Consider the following 20556-nt stretch of genomic DNA (forward strand, 5'->3'; position numbering starts at 1 on the left):
TCTGGCAATCCCCAGAAAATTTATATGTTAGGAGCAGACTAATGTGACCAGAGTAATTTGTTCAGCTCACCACTTCCTTCTGAAATGCCTATGAAGAAGGTGGTCACTAGCAAGCATTGCAGGCTGGATGCATTGCTCTGATCAACTCTTAATATGTCATAGAGTCAAAAAGCTTCGATCAGAAAGATTAAAACAAACACCATGCAACCCAGAAGCCAGAAACATTTCTGAATAACAACAACACCAAAACTGACACATTCAGTTATGGGTGCAAGAGGGTTTTGTTTAAAAATATAGATTTATCAAACCAAAGTAAAAAACCCCCTCCAAAAGTTCTGAAATTACTCCAAAAAAATCAAATCCAGAAAGATGGGATTAACATTATAATATTCTTGTAAGAATTTTCAAGAACTCAAGGACTGCTATACTGAGTCAGACCCAAGGTCTGTCCAGCAGCACACCCTGTCCTGCCAGCTGTCAGCAGCATTTGATTAGGAAAAGAATAAAATAGGACCAGTACAGAATGACACTTTCCCAACTCTAAAGACTGAGGTGAGACCTTGATCATTGTGTTTAATGATCTCTGATGGATATATCTTCTATTAGTTGGTCTAGGCTTTCTTTAATCTATTTATACATTTGCCCAAAGGCAATGTACAGCTGCGATCTTCACAGTTCAAATGTGTTTAAGAATAATTTGAAGTAATATGTTTAACGTTTCCACTCCTAATTTTATAGCTCCTTATCTCTTCTTCCATGTTGGAGAGCCATTCTTCATAAGGAAGCTACTGCATGCTATGATCCATTTCTCCAATATTTTATTCTTAAGATGCAATGAGAAGAGCTTCATGGCACATTTACAGTAGGAATTTGGGTACAGATGGATGGAATACGATAATAGCATTCTCCAGGTTTTCAGGACTTTCCTGATAAATTCCAAAACCATCATTTCTTATTTGACTAAGCACTGGCCTCAAGTTTTCAGAAGTTCTAAATGTGTAACTTGTTATGAATACAGATAGTATACTTGAAGAATACTACCTTCACCAAAATAATGGTGAGTGGAAAACAAAAGACCTTCCATTGTAGAAGAAAACTGGCTTGTTTTCATTCTTAACAAAAATAACTTTACTCAGACAGTGGAAGTAGTGTCTGGAGTATTACTTTATGAATTACTGCTAATTTCCACAGTTAGATAGACAATGCAAAACTTTAGGACATATAAAGATGCCTTTGGATCTTTTCCATCTCCTTCATATAGTAAAGAAACATTTAAAGCTCTGAAGGACCTAAATACCTTCCTTGGTTTTCCGCATGTGTGGATCTTGGGAATCTTTTTTCCTTTATCTGATGTTGAAGAGTTCAGCAAGGTAACTTGCCCCTCACACAATGAAGGAGCATATACAGGTTTGAAGCTTTAAGTGTACCTATAGAATATCCTCTGTCCTGTAAATAAACATTCTCACCCCATGAATACAGTGTTTAGTTTTCAAATATGAGAGGTCATGACAGTGGGGACACTTCATAAAAACAGAAAAAAAGTTAAATTAGTCAAGGAATTAAAATAAAATGTCACCTCAATAAATGTGCTTGCAATTACAAAACAAATTCATCCTACTCTGTTTAAATGTCTCATTAAATAACTTATTAAATATAATTAAAAACTATGCTTTCCTCAGCAGGGGACAGATATCTGCAGACTACAGCTAAATTGTTTTTGCAGGCAGTGACAAAGATTGATACTCCTATTTAGTAAAATACTTCAAAGGGAAAATATTTTCTATTCCTGAGTTCACCTGATAATCTTCAGAAAAATATTAGTCACTGTGACACTGAAAGAACTAGGAAAATAATCTCAATGCTTAGCTTTTTCATAATTAAACTTTATAACATTACATTTTACAGCCATTCCAAAATTCAGAGGAAGTGAATTACCCAGGACACCAAGAGAGGGAGAAGGAAAAAGAGACACTGAGAAGCAAACACATGTTAGTACTGAACTTTTTCTTTTTACAGTAGTCATATATAATGCTACATTAAGTCTGATGAAGCCTGTAGACAACTAAATTAAAATCTACTGCACTCGTTAAAAAAAGCATGGTGTATCTTGCTTTAACATTCTAGATCTAAATGAAGGATGATTATGGAATATAACTTGTTACAAGGGTGTCTGCACATTTTCAGAAAAATAACAACATTGCTGCAGTTACCTATGTTTCTTTAGAAAAGCAGCTCCCTATTAGTTTTTATGGATCATCTGCAAAGTCTGTTCCAGCACAAACAGAACCAGTATTACCCAACACACAGAGGCCTCGAGGACAGATAGAGTCACAGTTCAGCATAAGCTTTCCTGACACAATCCTTCAAGGCCTGGGAAAATCAAGTTCTCACAGAAAATATGTAAGTTGGGGCATCACAAAAGTTATTGGAAGTGTTTTGCTTTGCATGCAAATAAGTTTTCATCACTACAGTCTCACGATGATTTTGATGTGGGATATCCATTTTAATTATTACTTTGTTTTATGTTGGTTACATTTCAAACAATTTTGCCCCACATATTCTATTTTTCTGTAATAGTTATAAAATTTCTTCTATATTTAAGTGTCACTCCTTTGCTGGGACATTTTAAGTTCTGTCTCCCACTGTAATAAGCTTCACACTCCCTGAGTGTAACACACTCACCCGCTTCCAGTGAGCACTGACTCCTGGGCTGGGAAGACCAGTGAAAGCTTGACAAGTATTGCCACAGAACAAGCAACATCACACGTATTTAACTGAGAAATTACGATCTGCTTTCTGTTTGTTTGGGTATTTTTTTCCCCTCCCAAAACTTAAACCTTACTGGGAGAGAAGAGCGAGCCAGACTGCTGGAACATTCAATATTAGTGACAAACAAAATGTTTGAGAAGCGAATATTCCATGTGCCTGTACTGCTACTCATCTGGGAGGAGGCACTTACAGTCTGCAAACAACCCCTAAGCCCTGTGTCCAAGACAGAAGTCGAGGTTGTTTAAATGTTCAGTGTAAGGGCCTGATCAGAGGAAATGTACAAATTCCCTTTTTTCAGGAGAACTGTGGATTGTGTATGTATGTATATAAAAAAATGAAATAAAATATTACTTTGACAGGCAATTGTACACTATAGAGTGATGGTAACACTTCAAACAGGTTATCGCTGCTTTCTCATTATTTAAATTTGAATTCTGTTGTTTAAATTGTTTATTATTTTTAAGTTTCAATAGATAGAGGAAATTATCTCCAAAAAATAGCTGACTACTACCTAATATCCTTGAACCCCTGGATGTCACAGGTAGAGACAAGTCAGTCAGACACAGTGACTGCTACCTTTGCCTCACCTTGGTTTCTTTCTCATCATCCCACACAACACCAGAAAACACAACTGGAGCTTTGACCAAATGATGCTTAGCAACTATTTCCACATAACCTTCACAGAAAACATTAAAAAAAAAAGTACACCCGAATAGGAGAATAATTTGGCTGACCGCTAGAGTGGTTAGGATGGCAGAGAGTGAAACAGCAGACAACCAGATAATGGTACTTCCTGAGCCACAGGAGATATTGTTCTGTTTAATGATCCTTGACAGAGTTTTCTTCTATGAATTTCTTGTAGTTTTTTCAAATCTGTATCTGACATACCTGAGTTATTATAAAGTAAAAAAAAATAAATAAAAAAAAAACAAACCCAAAAAACCCCCAACCACCAAACCAAAAACCACACAAGATATCTGTCTATGTTGTCAGCTAAAATGCACCACGCTCCACTCATAGACAGTTCTTGGCTTGGGAATCGTGAAGTTCATCCCCACCAGAACTTTATAACTCTCAGTAAAACATTCCTGGGGGTGTGTTCTCTATTGCATTGTGACCATTAATGCAACTAAGAATTAGACTAATGCTTGTAAAATAATAATTGATGAGGCAAGACAGTAAGGAGATTAAATCATGCAGATATAATTCAAAGAAAGAAAAACTTTTAAAAAACTTGCATCCCACTCGTGGCTTTATGAAGATCTTTTTCTTTCAAACACAAAGTGGACAGGGTAGTTTCATCATGCCTATGGATTATGAACACACTGATTTATTTTTGCTCTGCAGAGTATCCGACTGTCTCTTCTGTGTAGAGCTAAAAGTGTGGACCCCTATCTTCTGAAAGCAGCCACTGAAGTTAAACTATACATTCCACATAAACTATCATTGTATTAGTTTTTGCTGTTCTTACTGAAACTGTTGTCTTTATTTCCCAAGCAAATGTTTAGTATTTATGCCTTGAAAAATAAATACATATATATACATGTCTTTAAATACCCATTAAAATACTTTGAATAATAGTCTCAGTATTCTGAGAGTAGAAGAATATATGTCTAAGCATGGACTGTTAAAAACAGGTGATTTGCATATATGCTTCAAAACTGATTTTACTTCTTCCATGACTGCAGTAATATACTACATTTGATTTATTATTTGTGTTGCAACAGTGTCTAACAGTTTACCTGGTAAAAATCCAACTGTGCTTAGTTTTGTACAAAGACAAAATAAAAACAACTGTTATCTATAATATAAAGCTCATAATCTAATAAATCATAAACATTGAATAATGAATGTAACTGCAAGAAACGAGTAATGGAAAATACAGAAGCATTAGTAAGAGCTTGAATTTACATATACAGAAGAATTATTCATACATAGATGTTTTAAGTACATTACTTTAAATATTCAAATAAACAAATCCAATTTCTAAGCATACTTTAACAACAGTCCTTGAAGTTTCTATGCTCTTTGGCATCAGCCAGTTGTCTTCTATGCACTGTAGCAGAAAGCAGGCCCTACCACAGGGTAAGGGCTTTACTACTGAACTGCAGGACAGTGTACTTGCAGGAAGAGAATTCCAGGGGCGGGGGTGGGGTGGGGGAATATACATAGACTGTTGTTAGCAGTGCTGAAAAAACTGGCAGTTATACATACACAACTTCATTTAAAATGCAATAATGTTCCAAATAAACTCCTAATTAATTACTTGAAAGCTAACGTCAATGCTTCTGAAACCAAGTTACCACTATTTCTACCTTCACAGCCAGGCATGGTAACTGGAAGCAAGGTGATAACCTGATACCGCTTATACAAGAAGGATGACTTATGCAGGACTGCAAAAGCACTAGAATTATGTATTTGAGGGAATGAAGAAAGGATCCAATAACAAAAAAAAAATTAGGTGGGTGTCAGGATCACAGTAGTTGATCAGGAACAGATTTCAATGGATAAGAAGTTTTTTGGTAGAGTTGTGGAACACATAGTTCCCATGTTTGAGAAACGAGATGTGGCCCGATTCAGCATTTTACACATCTTAGATGCTATAAATAATGAATTTCAGAAAATGGTGGAATGGTAGGGAAATGCAAGGCATTAACAGAAGCCATATAGAAACAGAGCACAATTTAAAGGAATGCCACAAATCTTTGGATAGAGAGGGAAACAGCTGACACACAAAGATGCTGATTTTGCATTCTTTCTTCCACCCCTTCTTGCAGTCAGTGGAACTGTTACCTGGTTTTGGGAGAAAGTCTACACACACTTTGCTTGCTCTGCATAAGTATATGTAGGTCTATAAAATTCATACTTAATACATCAGGGAGATGTGCACAAGAAGGAGATGTACACAAGAGGGGAAGGAAGGAAGAATAGGAGAAAAATAGATTTATTCTTACCATTATAATTCAGAGATAACATAGCCTCTTCAGGAGAGGTAGGGCTTTTCTCAACTATTTCTGCTCACTGCAAGCCTTTCTTGTATTAAGTTGTATATTTATGTTTAAACTCTACATATGTGCCCTCACTGAAGTGTTATCAGTCTTCTTAGATGATCAATTATAGTCTATACAGATTACTGTAGGTTACAGTTCCAGTCTCTCATACATCTGTACCTCCATCCGTTATTCCTGCTACCTGGGAAGGGATCATTATTAACTTTAAACCATTTATTAAACCTTTTCCTATTCCATCCACCTTCTTTAACATTTATCACCACAAACACTTCTCACACATCTAAACTCCTCAGTGAAGTACAGTCCTCTGAAACATTACTTTGACTTTCTCAGTGACTCAGCCATTTGATAATTAGCAAAGTCTCTACCAAGACTGATCACCTAGAGTCTAATTAAATACTCAGTGTGAACATTTCCTGATTACATTCAGTTGCATTATGCAAAACTAACACCAAGCCCATACACCTATTCTTCACTTGAGCAATTTGTGCCAGCAGTCCTCTTTTATAGCTTTGTTTCATCCCAACTTCACTTTCCAAAGTTTGTTATTATAAAAAGATTACTATTTTTCATAATTCTGATACTTAAAATTTTCAAATGCAATCCTTTTGCAGAATAAAATAACAAATAAGGGAGAACAATGGCTGCACATGAGAACACCTCCTCCTCCAAAATCAGTGAGCCTTAGGAGGATCACTAGCAGATTTCCCTCTTATTCAAAGGGTCATCACTCTGTCACTCCTGAGCTACTCGCAAAGCACAGACTAGTGCATAAATCAATACTCCACACAATTTAATTCATATAAAGGAAAAAAAAACCCAAAACCCACACACTGATTTTTCTATCCCTTCGCAACATTGCTGCCCATAGTGGCCATGAAGCCATAAAAGTACCACTAAATGCGGAATTCAAGAATTTAACTTTCCTTGTCTTTTTCCAAAAGCCTAGTAAAATCAGATTCCTTCTTCAGAAAGTAAGAACATTTGAAATTCAGAGATACTGTCCTAGTGAACTTTTCACAACAATGTCCACATCAAATCCACAGATAGGATGCTTTCAAAAATGAAAAGGTATTGTAGAGACAAAAAGACCTAAAACGAAGAAGAAAAATAAAGGCTAGAAAGCTCTTGGTTGCATTATTTTTTCATCCTAGTGCTCAACTTCAAGGAAATTTTAGATTCATACAAGGTAAGTAAGACCAAAATAAGGGTTAAAAAAAAAAAAAATCAAACAGCCTACAAACAATAAAAATATACCACTACTATTGATATTAAAAGGTTTATGTAAACTTGAAACTTCATCAAAATAGCCAGTTTGAAATTTTTATTCTGGAAATATTCCCTAGTATCCTCACTTCTAAAGAAAATTGCTTTTCTGTCATTCGGCTGCACATGAAAAAAATCATCATTATTTCAATAAGGAATGTCTACTTACTAATCAATTTCAAAAGAAAAAAATCCAGAACTATGCGTTAAGAAATCCTTACAAGGAAAATACTCCTCTTCTCCCCCAGGAACAAAGAAAAGACATCCAGACACTGCTGTTCTTATCTGTATTGCTTCTTTCAGATATGGTTGGTACAAAAGTTAAACCCTGGTTGTTCAGATGACCTACCAATATAAAATTAACCTATGTTATACTGTGTGAGAGAACAAAAAGCTTGTAATTCTTCCTTCCTCCTTGAAAAGCAGCAGGAGTAATCTGATCCGTAGTTAGTTCTCACAGCTCGTACAGAAAAGCCACAGAAGTATTGGGAAAACGACTCAGGTAGCTTTTTTGTTAGAGTTAATTCTAAACAAATGAGATTATGGCAATGTGTACTGTTTTAATGAAATGGAATTACTTTGTGCAGGTATTTCTCTTCTGATGATTTTTTTCTTGGACAACTTTTTTAGGTTCTGGCTTTAGAGTCAGAGACACTTATTTTAGGACCTATCAAATAGGGTATTGCTTTCTCTAGAATCAGGCTGGCATTCTCCACCTTCACAACCATTCCTCCAAATCCAGTTCACTCCACCCCTCCTACAGCCACAGGATGCTTACACATGTAGAAACAAACATCACCTCCAACATAATTTTGTTATCACAAATTAAAAATTAATGCCTGAACACTGCATGGTATCTAGATATCTGTATATTGAAAAGATGATCTTTTATACTTTGTGAACATTTGATCCAGTTTTGAATGAAAATAAAGTCTTGAAAGTTAAAAAAATAAGCAAAAGCCCCTCCAAACAAACAAAAAATCAAACCCAAACCAAACAAAAAACCTCCCCAAACTCTTGCTGCTCTTAAGTCATCTATGCTTTAACCACTGTTCTACCAAGGTAATGCAAGCAGGGCTGTATAATATAATGGAGAGTATAGGAGAAGGATACATTTCACATCTTGATTGCAAGAAACATCCTAGTATAAATGTTCTATCAGCCAGAAAATAAGTAAGTTTAGAGGATAACTGAGGAGCAGCTAAATGAATTACTGTTGTAAATGCCCATCAAAGCATCAGACAGTATCCTTTATCAACACTATTAAATGGGCCTTCACTGTATATCTTACAGTGCAATAAAAGGTGAATTTGAAAGGTGTTTTCAACTCCGGAAGCAAACAAGTTTCATAATTTAATCCCTGGATAAACTAGAACAAACAAGGTTTCCTGTCTATAAATGCAACTATGCTAAAACCTTCCTTAATGATAGTTTTGCAACACGATTATAATACCTCAAACATAACATTAAAAAGACTTGATTAGAAGTTATATGTAATGGTAACTTCACACTCAAAGCTCAACCATTACATAAAGATGGAGAAGTAAAAAGCAAAAAAAACCCCATCAGAGTCATCATAGGATTTACAACAGTGAAATGTGGACTTTAAAACCAGCTATGTCTACAATGTTAACAGTTTCAGTTTTTTATACTACCTGAAGTAGTTTCATTCTTTTTAACTTGAAGTTGACTGTTCTTGCTTTTCTCTTTTACTATGTATCAGGTGAAATAGCCTTTGCTCATTTATGAAATTTAGCGAACACGTTATAATAAATAATTCTGACTGAAGGGGCATTGTATATCTGGCTATGATTACAAAAACAGTATTTTAAGAAAGTACCATTACAAAAAAAATCTTAATATCAAGACAGTGAATTTACCTAATTTGAATAACAGTACATTCATAGCAGTTCCATGAAGGTGTTTCCAAGAATGTCTATCAGTGGTTTCTGCATAAAATTTGATGTCTGTCAAGGAGAAGGAAAACCTTTCAGCTACATTTATGCTTGCTTAGTTCCCAAGGGCATTTTTAGGCCTCCCTAATTAAGGCAATGCTTTACTAGTTCTTCTGCAGTTGCAGGTAATTGGCAATCACTAACAGCAGGGTTCTGATGAGGATTTACTTTGTTAAAGTAGAAAAAAAACCAAACCCAAAAACAGAAACCTGTTTTCTTCTTTTATTTCTCTAAGCCTAATCCTACAAACAATGGTAATGAATTCCAATTTAGCTTAGATTCTACTAGGCAAGTTATTCTATCAGTCAGTTACATGAAAAATTCAAAGAACCCAGCCATCAAAACAGGGATTTCTCATAGCTGCAAAATACTGAATTTTAGCAGTAAATGTCAAATTTTAAACAGCAGATTTATGTTGTTTTACAAATACTGATTAATACAGAGACGGAGCAAAAAAAAAGAAAAAATCATAGGAGACAATTCATTTTACCCAAAAATATAAAGATATATTAAATGTTATATATGAGATAATAACTGTTACATATACTGTGATGTTGCATAGTCCTTGTAAACATCAAGTAACTTATACAAAGTGGGGACCCGATCCTCACCAGCTAGGTCTCCCAGGCCTCTTTGCTTAGAGAAACTGTTCAAAGACGAGAGCTACCAGCAGTGGACGAGGACTGAAGCAAGGACTAATTGAGAGAACTCAACTCATACAAGTCAATGGGATCCAACAGGCTGAATCTGAGGGTGCAGAGAAAACTGGCTGATGCACCTGCAAGGCCTCTCTCTATCATTTTTGAAAAGTCATGGAGATCGGGGAAGGTGCCCAACAACTGGAGAAAGACAAATGTTGCACCCGCCTTCAAAAGAGGCCAAAAGGACAATCCGAGGATGTGGATGGGTGGATAAATATGTGAGTAAAAGTGGGCTGGATAATTAGACTCACAGGGTAGTGCTTAGTGGTCATCCCCTATCTGGAGACTGATCCCAAGTAGAATACCACTGGGGCCTCTTGTGTTTAGTATCTTTATCAATGATTTGGAGGAGGCAATAAAGATAGGCTATCAAGACATTTTACTGAGATAAAATTAATCTAATCCAGTCTTAAAGCTGGACAAGTTCTGAAAATCTGTGTGTATAATTTGTATGCGGATATATACATGTGTGCCTTTATGTGTACATACTCACGTAAAATACTTACGATTTCAAATTAATGTCTTTCATGTGTTCTCTTGCAGTAGCTACCCCAAGAACAAACTACCTAATGAAAAGTTTAATCATGTTGAATTCAGCTATGATGAAACACCATTGGAATTCTAAGCCTTGGGGAAATTCGTTTAATTTATTACCAATCAAATCAGAGCAGGGTAATGAGAAATAAAAACCAAATCTTAAAACATCTTCCCCCCACACCTCCCTTCTTCCCAGGCTTAACTTTACTCCCGATTTTCTCTGCCTCATCCCCCACAGTGGCGCAGGGGGACAAGGAATGGGGGTTGCGGTCAGTTCATCACATGTTGTGTCTGCCACTCCTTCCTCCTCAGGGGGAGGACTCCTCACACTCTTCCCTTGCTCCAGCGTGGGGTCCCTCCCACGGGAGACAGTCCTCCACGAACTTCTCCAATGTGGGTCCTTCCCACGGGCTACAGTTCTTCATGAACTGCTCCAATGTGGGTCCCTCCCACGGGGTGCAGTCCTTCAGGAACAGACTGCTCCAGCGTGGGTCTCCCGCAAGGTCACAAGTCCTGCCAGCAAACCTGCTCCAGCATGGGCTCCTCTCTCCATGACTCCACAGGTCCTGCCAGGAGCCTGCTCCAGCGTGGGCTTCCCATGGAGTCACAGCCTCCTTTGGGCATCCACCTGCTCCAGCGTGGGGTCCTCCATGGGCTGCAGGGAGGCAGTCTGCCTCACCATGGTCTTCACCACGGGCTGCAGGAGAATCTCTGCTCTGGCGCCTGGAGCACCTCCTCCCCCTCCTTCTTCCCTGACCTTGGTGTCTGCAGAGTTGTTTCTCTCACATATTCTCACCCCTCTCTTCTCCGGCTGCCATTGTGCAGTTTTGTTTTTCCCCCTTCTTAAATACGTTATCCCAGAGGCACTACCACCATTGTTGATAGTCTCAGCCTTGGCCAGCGGCGGGTCCATCTTGGAGCCGGCTGGCATTGGCTCCATCGGACATAGGAGAAGCTTCTAGCAGCTTCTCACAGAAGCCACCCCTGTAGCCCCCCCACTACCAAAACCTTTCCATGCAAACCCAATACAGAAGTAAAAATACTTTAAGATGGGAAACTAGTTTCTGCAAAGCATTCATCTCAAAAGTGAAAACTTTCTTCTGAATCTTCATGGTAGAACAGAGAGATAGGCACCTGCTAAGTTTTGGGAGCGAAAATATTGGCTCTTTCTTCTTCATATGAAATTCAAAGTGTAAAGGTCAACAGAAACTCAAGAAGAAATACACTGATAAATTGAAGAGGAAGTTTAGAGAAGTGACAAACTATTAAAGGACTAGGAAAAATACTGCAAAACCTTATACTTTATTTTTGAAAGATTCAAGGAACTCCACCTTTAAAGTTACAGACAGGAGTCAAAGTTAAGGGGGTACAAACTGAAAGAAAACACCCATTATGTGGAAGAAAAATTCTATAACAATGTCGTTCCAGAACCTAGGAACTCAATATAAAAGCAAGGTACAATACAGATAAAATGGATGTACTTCCTTGCTAGGTATTACACAGGAAGTTAGACTAAATGACCACAGTAGATCTTTTACCAGCTGTGTGATGAATTAATTCCCCCTCCTCCTTTCTTTTGTGTTTTTTTTTTTTTAAATTACAGTACTGCTTAGAGAAGCTAATCACGTTAGAGTGATTATGGTAGCTGCTACACAGACATAAAAAACAACACTATTTTTGATGTTTGTAAATTAACACAACAGGAAGGAATGATTACAATGAGGTAGCAGTGAAATATCTCTTTACTGGCTGATTAAACAGAGATATCTTGGCTGACGGCCACTTGAGAGAGCTGAGAACAACCATACCTTTCTAAGCAATAACCCAATTTTTGTGTGGGTTCATTTATGGAAGGGGTGCTATAAAACAGCCAAATTCACAGAATATTGTGTATAATTAAACCTCTCTGAAGGATACGTTTGAAGAGTAGGTGAACAAAAGAGGCACTGTTGATTGGATCTTGCTAACGAAAATGGAAGCTCTATGGGGTCAGAATTTAGTAATTCTGATCTTTTAAAAACAGAACACAGATAAGACATTGTAAAAGAAATACAGCGAGAAGAAATGTGGTTTCCTGGCAACAAATTACAAAGAATATTATTGACGGGGTGCAATTTTACAAACAGGACCTACATCTGTTCTGTACATAAATAATATATGCATATTACATAATTTTTTTGCCACTACTTTCTGATCTATATGACGCTAAACCAATGAATAGCTTACAAACTGGTTAGCTAAAATCAATCCAGAATGCTCACTGCATGTCTTACCTTAAAGAATTACTGCATAATTCTTTAATCACTTGTTGGGTTTAGAGATTGATCACAGAACATAAAGGAAGAAATAGGAGGAAAATATGATGTTTGTACTATAAAATACAGATTTCTAATTAAAACCAACAAATTATGTAACTCACAAGCAAAGCTTAGATTCCAAAAGAGATGAACCCCACCCATAAACGTATTTTGTATACAAAAAAGTAACATTTAAAAACTTTTAACTATATCTTGAACTAAAATCTGGAACCAAAAGGTCTTTAATGAGTATCTCAGGTGCTCCTGGTAATAGCAGTAAAACTGTGAAATGTAAAGACAGATATACTATAAAAGAAAAAAATGGGGAAAAGTCTACTTCTACACTGCTAAGTAGGGCTAGGAAGTCAGCCCAAGAGCTGGACCGCCAGCTCTCCACATTAAGTGACTGTTAACACACCTCCTGGCAAAGTTTTTGCCCAAGTTTTCCACTCAAGCACACAAGCAGGGTGAAAGAGGAGAGCACACACCCATACCATGGAACACTGCTGTAGCAGCATGTACAAGCCTGAATCAGATTTGCATCCTCCTGTTATGCACTGTGCTTCAGCAGTCAAGGAAATGTTGCACCTTCAAACTCAAAATGACTGTGTTACATGTTAGTGTTTGCAACTGCCTCACTTTCATACTATGCAAAAAGTATGTACGTTATTTCAGACAACTTAAACTAAAACCTAAAAATAGTAATTGCATTTTTGAACAAGAGGGGAACATATGGGATCCAGAGGGGAGACAAGCCAAATGCTAGGTAGTATAAATTTAGCTAATCTATGCTACTTGGCCTCTAGGACAGTGGCCATTCTTTGATCCTCTTTAACTTAGCAATAAACACATAGCCAAAAATGACAGAATAGTAGTAACACTTATTACTATAAGATGTTGAAATAGTAAGATGTTCAGGCAAAAAAATAATGTCTTATCACTTGTATAATTTTAAGACACCAATCCACCACTAATGCCTTGAAACAATGGCAAAATATAGCTTCATTCTGTCACTTATGAAGAAGGAGAATATATGTAACTCCTTCCCTACGCTCACAGCTTAAGCTGAACCTCCTTGATTTGGACACTTGTTCAATGAACATAATTTCTGTAGCAATGATTCTTTGGCAAAAATGTCCCAAAGCAGCCATCACCTTTTTTATGATTATTTCTGCCAAGTCATAGTCACAGGAGTTTGACTCCCTTTCAATACACAAAATCAGGTTCAGTTAGCATAGTTTTCTGGTGGTCTTTGTAATAAAAAAAACCCCAACAACAACAACAAACCAAACAAAAAAACCCTCAAAAAACCCAAAAAAATGAACCATGAAGAATCATGCACAATATGAACCTATGACAGCAGTTCTTTTTCCATTATTTTCCCCAGACAACAAAAAATGTTCTCTGAGAACATTTATTACAGATGTAAACAGTATTTCAGAACGACAGCTTCAATGTAGCTTTAGGAAACAGGTAGATTTACTCTCCCCGAAGTCCAGAGCATCTTGAAAAGGCATCACAGAAAATGTAACAAGCAGCACCTAAACTCAAAAAATACAAGTTCAAGATATCCATCCAATACACATATGCTAATATTTTTTGTTATTTTACAAGTGACACTTTTGCAAATCACTGATATTGTGTAAAACATGAGATACTCTGATCCCATAAGTGCAAATACTCTATCCCCTTGCAAAAAGCGCAGCTGATGTTCCTAACAGAAAAGTCTACATTGTCAGAAACCAGTATGACAGATTATTGTACTTGAATTTTTAGAAGCTGAATTTAATTTAAGCAGTACTAGATGAATCCTATTGTAGTTAACAAAGTCAAGTCCTTTTGAAGGGATTTTTAAGTACCAGTGGCTGTAGCTACTCCTTTTAAATTGATCCAGTGAACATCCAAGAATTTTAAACAGTGGAGCTCTGTTTAGAGATGCACTATTCAACTATCCAAAAAAATTAATTAAAAAAAAAAAAGACTACAAACATCAATTAAAAAACAAAATCAATAGTAACATGGTACTTATGATAATCTACTCATTATCCAGAAAAATGAAGCACTAAGACCAACCTCATGACTAATTGAGTTGTTGCACTGGTCAGTGCTTTTTGCCAAATCTGCCCTTACCACAGTTAAACTGGACAATTGGAATGCAAATTGAACAATCAGCTTTCAAAAGCCGTACAAGGAAGCATTAAGCAAAGCAAATCAATATGGGTGAAATGAGAGAAAACGACTTCATTTGTGAAGAAGAGCCTTCCTAAAGGGGTAGAGGGTCAAGGAGTGCAGAGTCATAGCCTAGCTATTGCTCGCATTCTTCTACGGCCTGTAGAGTTTGTCTGCTCCCTATTGGTTGTCAAATCCTCTGAGTAAGTTAGCACATTTGGATGCAGTTCTGATCTCAGTTTAACCTCAATTCCTTTAAGGCCAGAACAATGACAAGTACCTGTTGCACTAAAGGAATGGGATATGAATGGGATCAGAGCTGAAGTGGAAGTCTATCTCCTTTGTCTTACAAGTGATACAAGAGGCCCCTGTTTCCTTTGGGTAGTGGGTTAAAATGAGCATTTTATTTCCCGTCTTGATATTTTACTTCCTGTTGCTGTTTCTTTCTCCTTTTGTGAAACTGAGTTGAAATAAAACCAGTTGAAGACAATTTAAGTGCAGGATGATGCTGGTTCTGGGGCATCTTTTCACCCTTGCTGTTGGCCAAGTGTACCTCTTTGCTGTGCCAACATTAGCACTTCTGCAGGTTGTGCTGCTCTTAGCTAGATTTGAGAACTAATCTGGCTGAAGGTAAAACATTCTTTCTGTGTGACCACTGAGCTAGGAGTTTCAAGAAGTCTGTATATATTACATAGTTTGATAGGTTTCAGCCACACAATAAAAAGTATGCACTAGCATTAACCGGTGCAATCAAGTACACACAAATAGCTTGTATAACTAGCTATTGGGGAAAATTATCAAGTAGAAAATGACTTTAACTGAGTTAATGCTGCCAATTGGCTTGCATGTATCTCAGAAGTATTCACAGAGGTTTCGTGATGCTACAAATAATTTCAGGTTCCCTTTGGGGAACCCTGAGGTTTTAGCTGATGAGGCAAATGAGTACCACAGGACAAAGTCTCAAACTGCTCTTCCCAGCTGTGCCTCAGGCTGCCACTGTGAGACTGAGTAGATCAAGACCTTCTTGTGCCTCATTTCATATGTAAAATGAGGAGGATAATCTTTTTGTATTTCCACCATCATCTTTCTTTTGTTAGGAAACAGACAGTGTTTTTGAGAAAGAAGCCTAGCTCTCTGGAGAGATGTGGGAGCCTTCTCTACACAAGAATAACAGCAACTAAAACCACACAGCCTGTATTTCATTATACATATTACACCAAAAGTCATCCTGGCCTTGTTTGTAATCACCCCAACTGTTTTTTTTTTCTGTTGAAGGGGTAAAAAGTGAGGCATCTCCACACAGTATTTTTGTGCTAAATATACTAATGTTTATTTACAATAAGTATGTTCATCTGTGCTACACTGAAAAATCCTGTAAGGGCGAAACAGATACAGGCATACAGACACATACTCTCCTCTTAGCAGCCCAGTCTTTCTTATCCTCTCCACAGCCCAAGTATGGAAATCCATACAAAAGCTTGAAATGCATACACATCACTTCTCTGTTTCTTTATTAGACTCCCATTTTCCAGTCCTAAATTGGGCTATTTTATTGCTGCCAATATGTTTAGTCTGATTAGAATAGCAGGACTTCCCCTTTTTATATCAGTACATATGGAAGGTAAGTAAATTTCTTGAAGGTCATGTCCCATTATAAACAGAATAGTGTAACATTATTCATTTTCTATTTTACCTTTTTTGTAGTTTATAGCAGCATTATCCAGCAGAACGAGTATGCAAATTGTGCATTATTCCCTTTTACACTGAAGAAATGCTGAAGAAGAATGACAGAAACATAGAATGGTTTGGGTTGGAAGGGACTTTTAAAAATCGTCTAGTCCAACCTCCTGCCATTGGCAAGGACATCTTTCACTAGATCAGATTGCTCAGTGACCCATCCAATCTGACCTTGAACACTTCCAGTGATGGGGCATCCACAACTTCTCTGCAGAACCTGTTCCACTGTCTCACAACCCTCATAGCAAAGAATTTCTTCCTTATACCCAATCTAAATCTACCCTCGTTTGGTTTAAAAGTTACGCCTTGTCCTATCACTACAGGCACTGGTAAAAAGCCTCTCTCTGTCTTTCTTATATGCCCCCATTAAGTATTGAAAAACATTAAGAAAACATTTAAGAATTTTAGAATTAAATTAAGAAACAAATTAAGAGACAATTAAGAACTTAAGAAAACAATTGGAAAACATTAAGAAAAACATTAAGACAGCATAGAGAGCGGGCTATCCAAGTTACGTTGTGAGAACATGTTAGTATAAACGTGGTAACTTAAACTGTAACTTAAATTATAAAGAAAGTTATAAAACAGTAACTTAAATAATCTTGCTTCATTATTCAAAACCAGGAAGTTGTTACTATATAAACAGTTCTTTAATGCCGGTGAATATTTTAAATTACTAGTGGCCATAAAGCACAATCTTGCTTAGTTTTAAATAACTGTAATTATATTCTGGGTTTCAGAGCCTATGAAGCATTTAGTATTATTCCAGTATCAATTTATGTAAGCTGTATGTATTAATTTTCAATACATTTAGGAAACTCCTAGTGCTCTATATTAGAGTATAAGATATAAACTCACAGAAAAATAAAAAAACAAACTTTTTTGAAAAAAGAAACATTTAAGCCAGTGCAACACACAGTATAAATGAGACAGATAAATGTACTGTGAAGTCAAATACTGATATGAATTATTTTTGTATTGCTTCTCAGATGTACAATTACATAAACTTACAATAAGCAAACATTTGGATAAGACCAAGGCAATCTAGCATGTTTATTAACAGAAAAGGTTTATAGTTTTTCAGAGAGCCATTATCAAAGACAGGATTTTCAAACCAATCACACATAAAAAGTGTGAGATTTTACCTGACAAATGAAGCTGTAAAAGTTGTTATCACTTTGTAAGTATTACAAATAATGACATTTATGCTTGGACCTTTTCCATGAGTTATTATAGAATAGCACCTCAACTACCTATTGCAACCAAACAGTTCTTTCTGTGAAACGGAGGCATGGGAAATCCTACTTTGAAGTTGAATTTGGGCTTTAACTTGGGAGTTCTAAAGTTGGGATCTGAGTACCTTGATTTGTCAAGCTCCTTTTGGGATTTTTAATAGTCAGAAAAAATCATAAGTAAAACTGTGGTTTCAGTAAGGCTAATAGCAAGACTCTCATCTCATTCTGTGATTCAATGATTTAAGAATTTCATCCCCGAACCTCAAGAGTAGATTATTGCTTAACTTGATAATACTATATCATGCTTGCTTTAACAAAGAAACAAAGAAGTTTGAATTCCCTGCTTGCACGACATCTCTTTTGCCCGTGACAATGTTTTTTTAAAGCATGGAAAAATCCACGCTTAAAAATCCTGTTCTCACCCCACAGTTATGTCTAAACAGCATCAATTACATGATTTGTCTTGGAAGAGATCTGATGTGGTGCATACAGACAACTGTAGGCAGCCTTTGCTTGGATTGTTAGTGTGGATGCCCTTAGCATCTTTAAAGCGTCTTTACCAAAGTTCAAGGACTGACCAATACTGGTTTTCCATCACTTTTGATACTGTCAAACACCAACAAATAGATTCTATGTTTTTTCCCTACAAAAAAAGTAATGACAGATCTAGTTTTCAATCTGATGTGAAAAGATGACTAGTTGCAGAGCTTCATCTTATTATCACAGAAAAAGATGCTTTGTTTTCATCTAGATCAAGCTCTTGATAGAGCAGGACATATTTGATAAGTGTTCTTCATCCTAAGTTCCTGCACCTCAAATTTCACTGCAAAACAGTTGTGCTTTATATTCCTTATCTAGCTTGATACTAATTTTCTAAACTTCTTGCAGGCCTGCATAAGCCTTGGGAACAACTCTGGGGGTGAATTTAAATTTATAGTTTTAGTTCAGGTGTGAATCTGCTGAAGATTATCTCCAGATCATTCCCACTCATGCTGCTTAATTCTCGAAGCACCTGAAAACCAGAGTCTTTTCTAGTGAAACTACTAATGTGCTCTAACCACTAATGGGTATTCAGTCCATGGGAAACACGATTCATGACAATAAAAACATGCTTCATATTTTACCACTTCCACCCCAAAACTTTTAACTTTATGAAGCAGATCAAAAGAGTTAATCACTTCTCATTAACAAGAAAATGCATCCTAAAAGGAGTCTTTCTCCTGAGCAGTTTGATATCTATGATGATATAAAACAAGAAAATGAGCCCAGTAGGTTGAGCAGAAATCAACAAGAAGGGCAGCCACATACCCAGATGCTACTGCTGCTGCAGAAAGTTCACCATCTGTTTTTTTAGTTCACCATCTGGAGTCTACTGCTGCCAAGCACATCTTGTGAGTAGTCAATGGTACTGAATCCATTGCTGAGGCACATAACCTAAGATGGCAAAGGATTATACAAAGCCACTTCTCTAATACCAGCAAGAAAGACTAACTGAAATTATCATATCTGTCAATCCAATCTGTAGAAGTCAGTTAGAAAAGAGCTTTCCATATACAAAAGTGCAGCCTATGCTTTAAAGTTTGGGCTAAGCTTTTCAAAAATGCAATAGTAATACTTGGGTGAACAATGGAATATTTTTTTCAGTGTTGCTTTGTATTTTTTTGTGTTCTGTTTTTTTGTTTTCTTTTCAAATATGGCCTATTTACATTATCAATACACAGCTTTGGTATGTGGTCACATCCCAGATGCTAATGTTTTAGACTATAAAGGGATGCAAATAAAACAACAAGGCAAATTATACCATAGTGTCTATAGTCTGTTCTCTTCTGCTGTCTCATTTCTAGTTTACATGACCAGTAATCTGTACGAATTGAGTCAATCATCAAAAGCAACTAAAATATAATTCATGCAGTCATCAGACTATTCCATTAGTCGTAATTCTACTAAGCTCAAGATCATATTCATAAAAATCTTAGATTTCTGAAGCATAATTATTATGAAAATAATTTAGATGCCACAATCAGAGAGGATTGTAAAAGCCTGATTTTTTAAGCCTTAAAACATTATCTGAGGAGAGACACGTGCAAACAATAGAATTCTGTTACAATTCTATTTTATTTTTCTTAAACTGAATACTTTTTTACTTGCTGAGAAAGGAACATGAGTTGTGACTTAAAACAGGGTTATACGACTAGAAGAAATATCCCTACTCATAAAGTCCCGTCCCTTGACTTTCACTGGGCAGTAACATTATTCACTCAGTAAGGTCTCTGATTTTATCGTCCTTCCAATGCCCGGCGCTGGTTTTATCGAAGAACAGCCAGAAAAGTGTAGCATCATGAATATTCACACACATGCTGTGGGACTATTGACGGAAAGGCAATGTGGAAAATCACATCTACACTAGAGTGCAGTTAGCAAGTAAGTAAATAAATAAATACTGTTCTCAGCAGCAGAAAAGAGTTATTATTTTTCTAAATTGTGGTGGTGGTAGTTGGGAAATGTGCCACTAATAGGGTCAAAACACATTTCCTGAGTTTTATGTATAATAAGCCTGTATCAGACTTACATGATCACATCTAGTTTTGATAGCTTGTATAGCAAAGACTACATCCTGGAACTTATACAATATTTTTATATGGCATGTCACAATGTATTGACTTTATCCACCAGAGCACAGCAAAAGGCGCTTATGTATGGCAACTGCTTGCTAGGTTTCCAAGTTTCCTCTCGTTTTGATACTGCCAGTAGTCTTTTATTTCTGCATACATAATTTTAAGTTCCACTGTACTTGAATATATAATCTTGGCTGTATTCATTTCACAAGTAAATTCAAAACCATTTATTTTCACTGATGAAAATAATGATCTGAATATAAG

General features: G+C 36.6%; 1 protein-coding gene across 1 annotated transcript in view; it reads right to left on the reverse strand.

Moving 5' to 3' along the window:
- Nucleotides 1-20556, reverse strand: part of SGCZ (sarcoglycan zeta) — a 434991-nt gene that overhangs the window by 164518 nt on the left and 249917 nt on the right. The window lies entirely within an intron of this gene.

Source organism: Gymnogyps californianus, chromosome 4 (assembly GCF_018139145.2).
Source record: "Gymnogyps californianus isolate 813 chromosome 4, ASM1813914v2, whole genome shotgun sequence".
Classification (NCBI taxonomy): domain Eukaryota; kingdom Metazoa; phylum Chordata; class Aves; order Accipitriformes; family Cathartidae; genus Gymnogyps; species Gymnogyps californianus.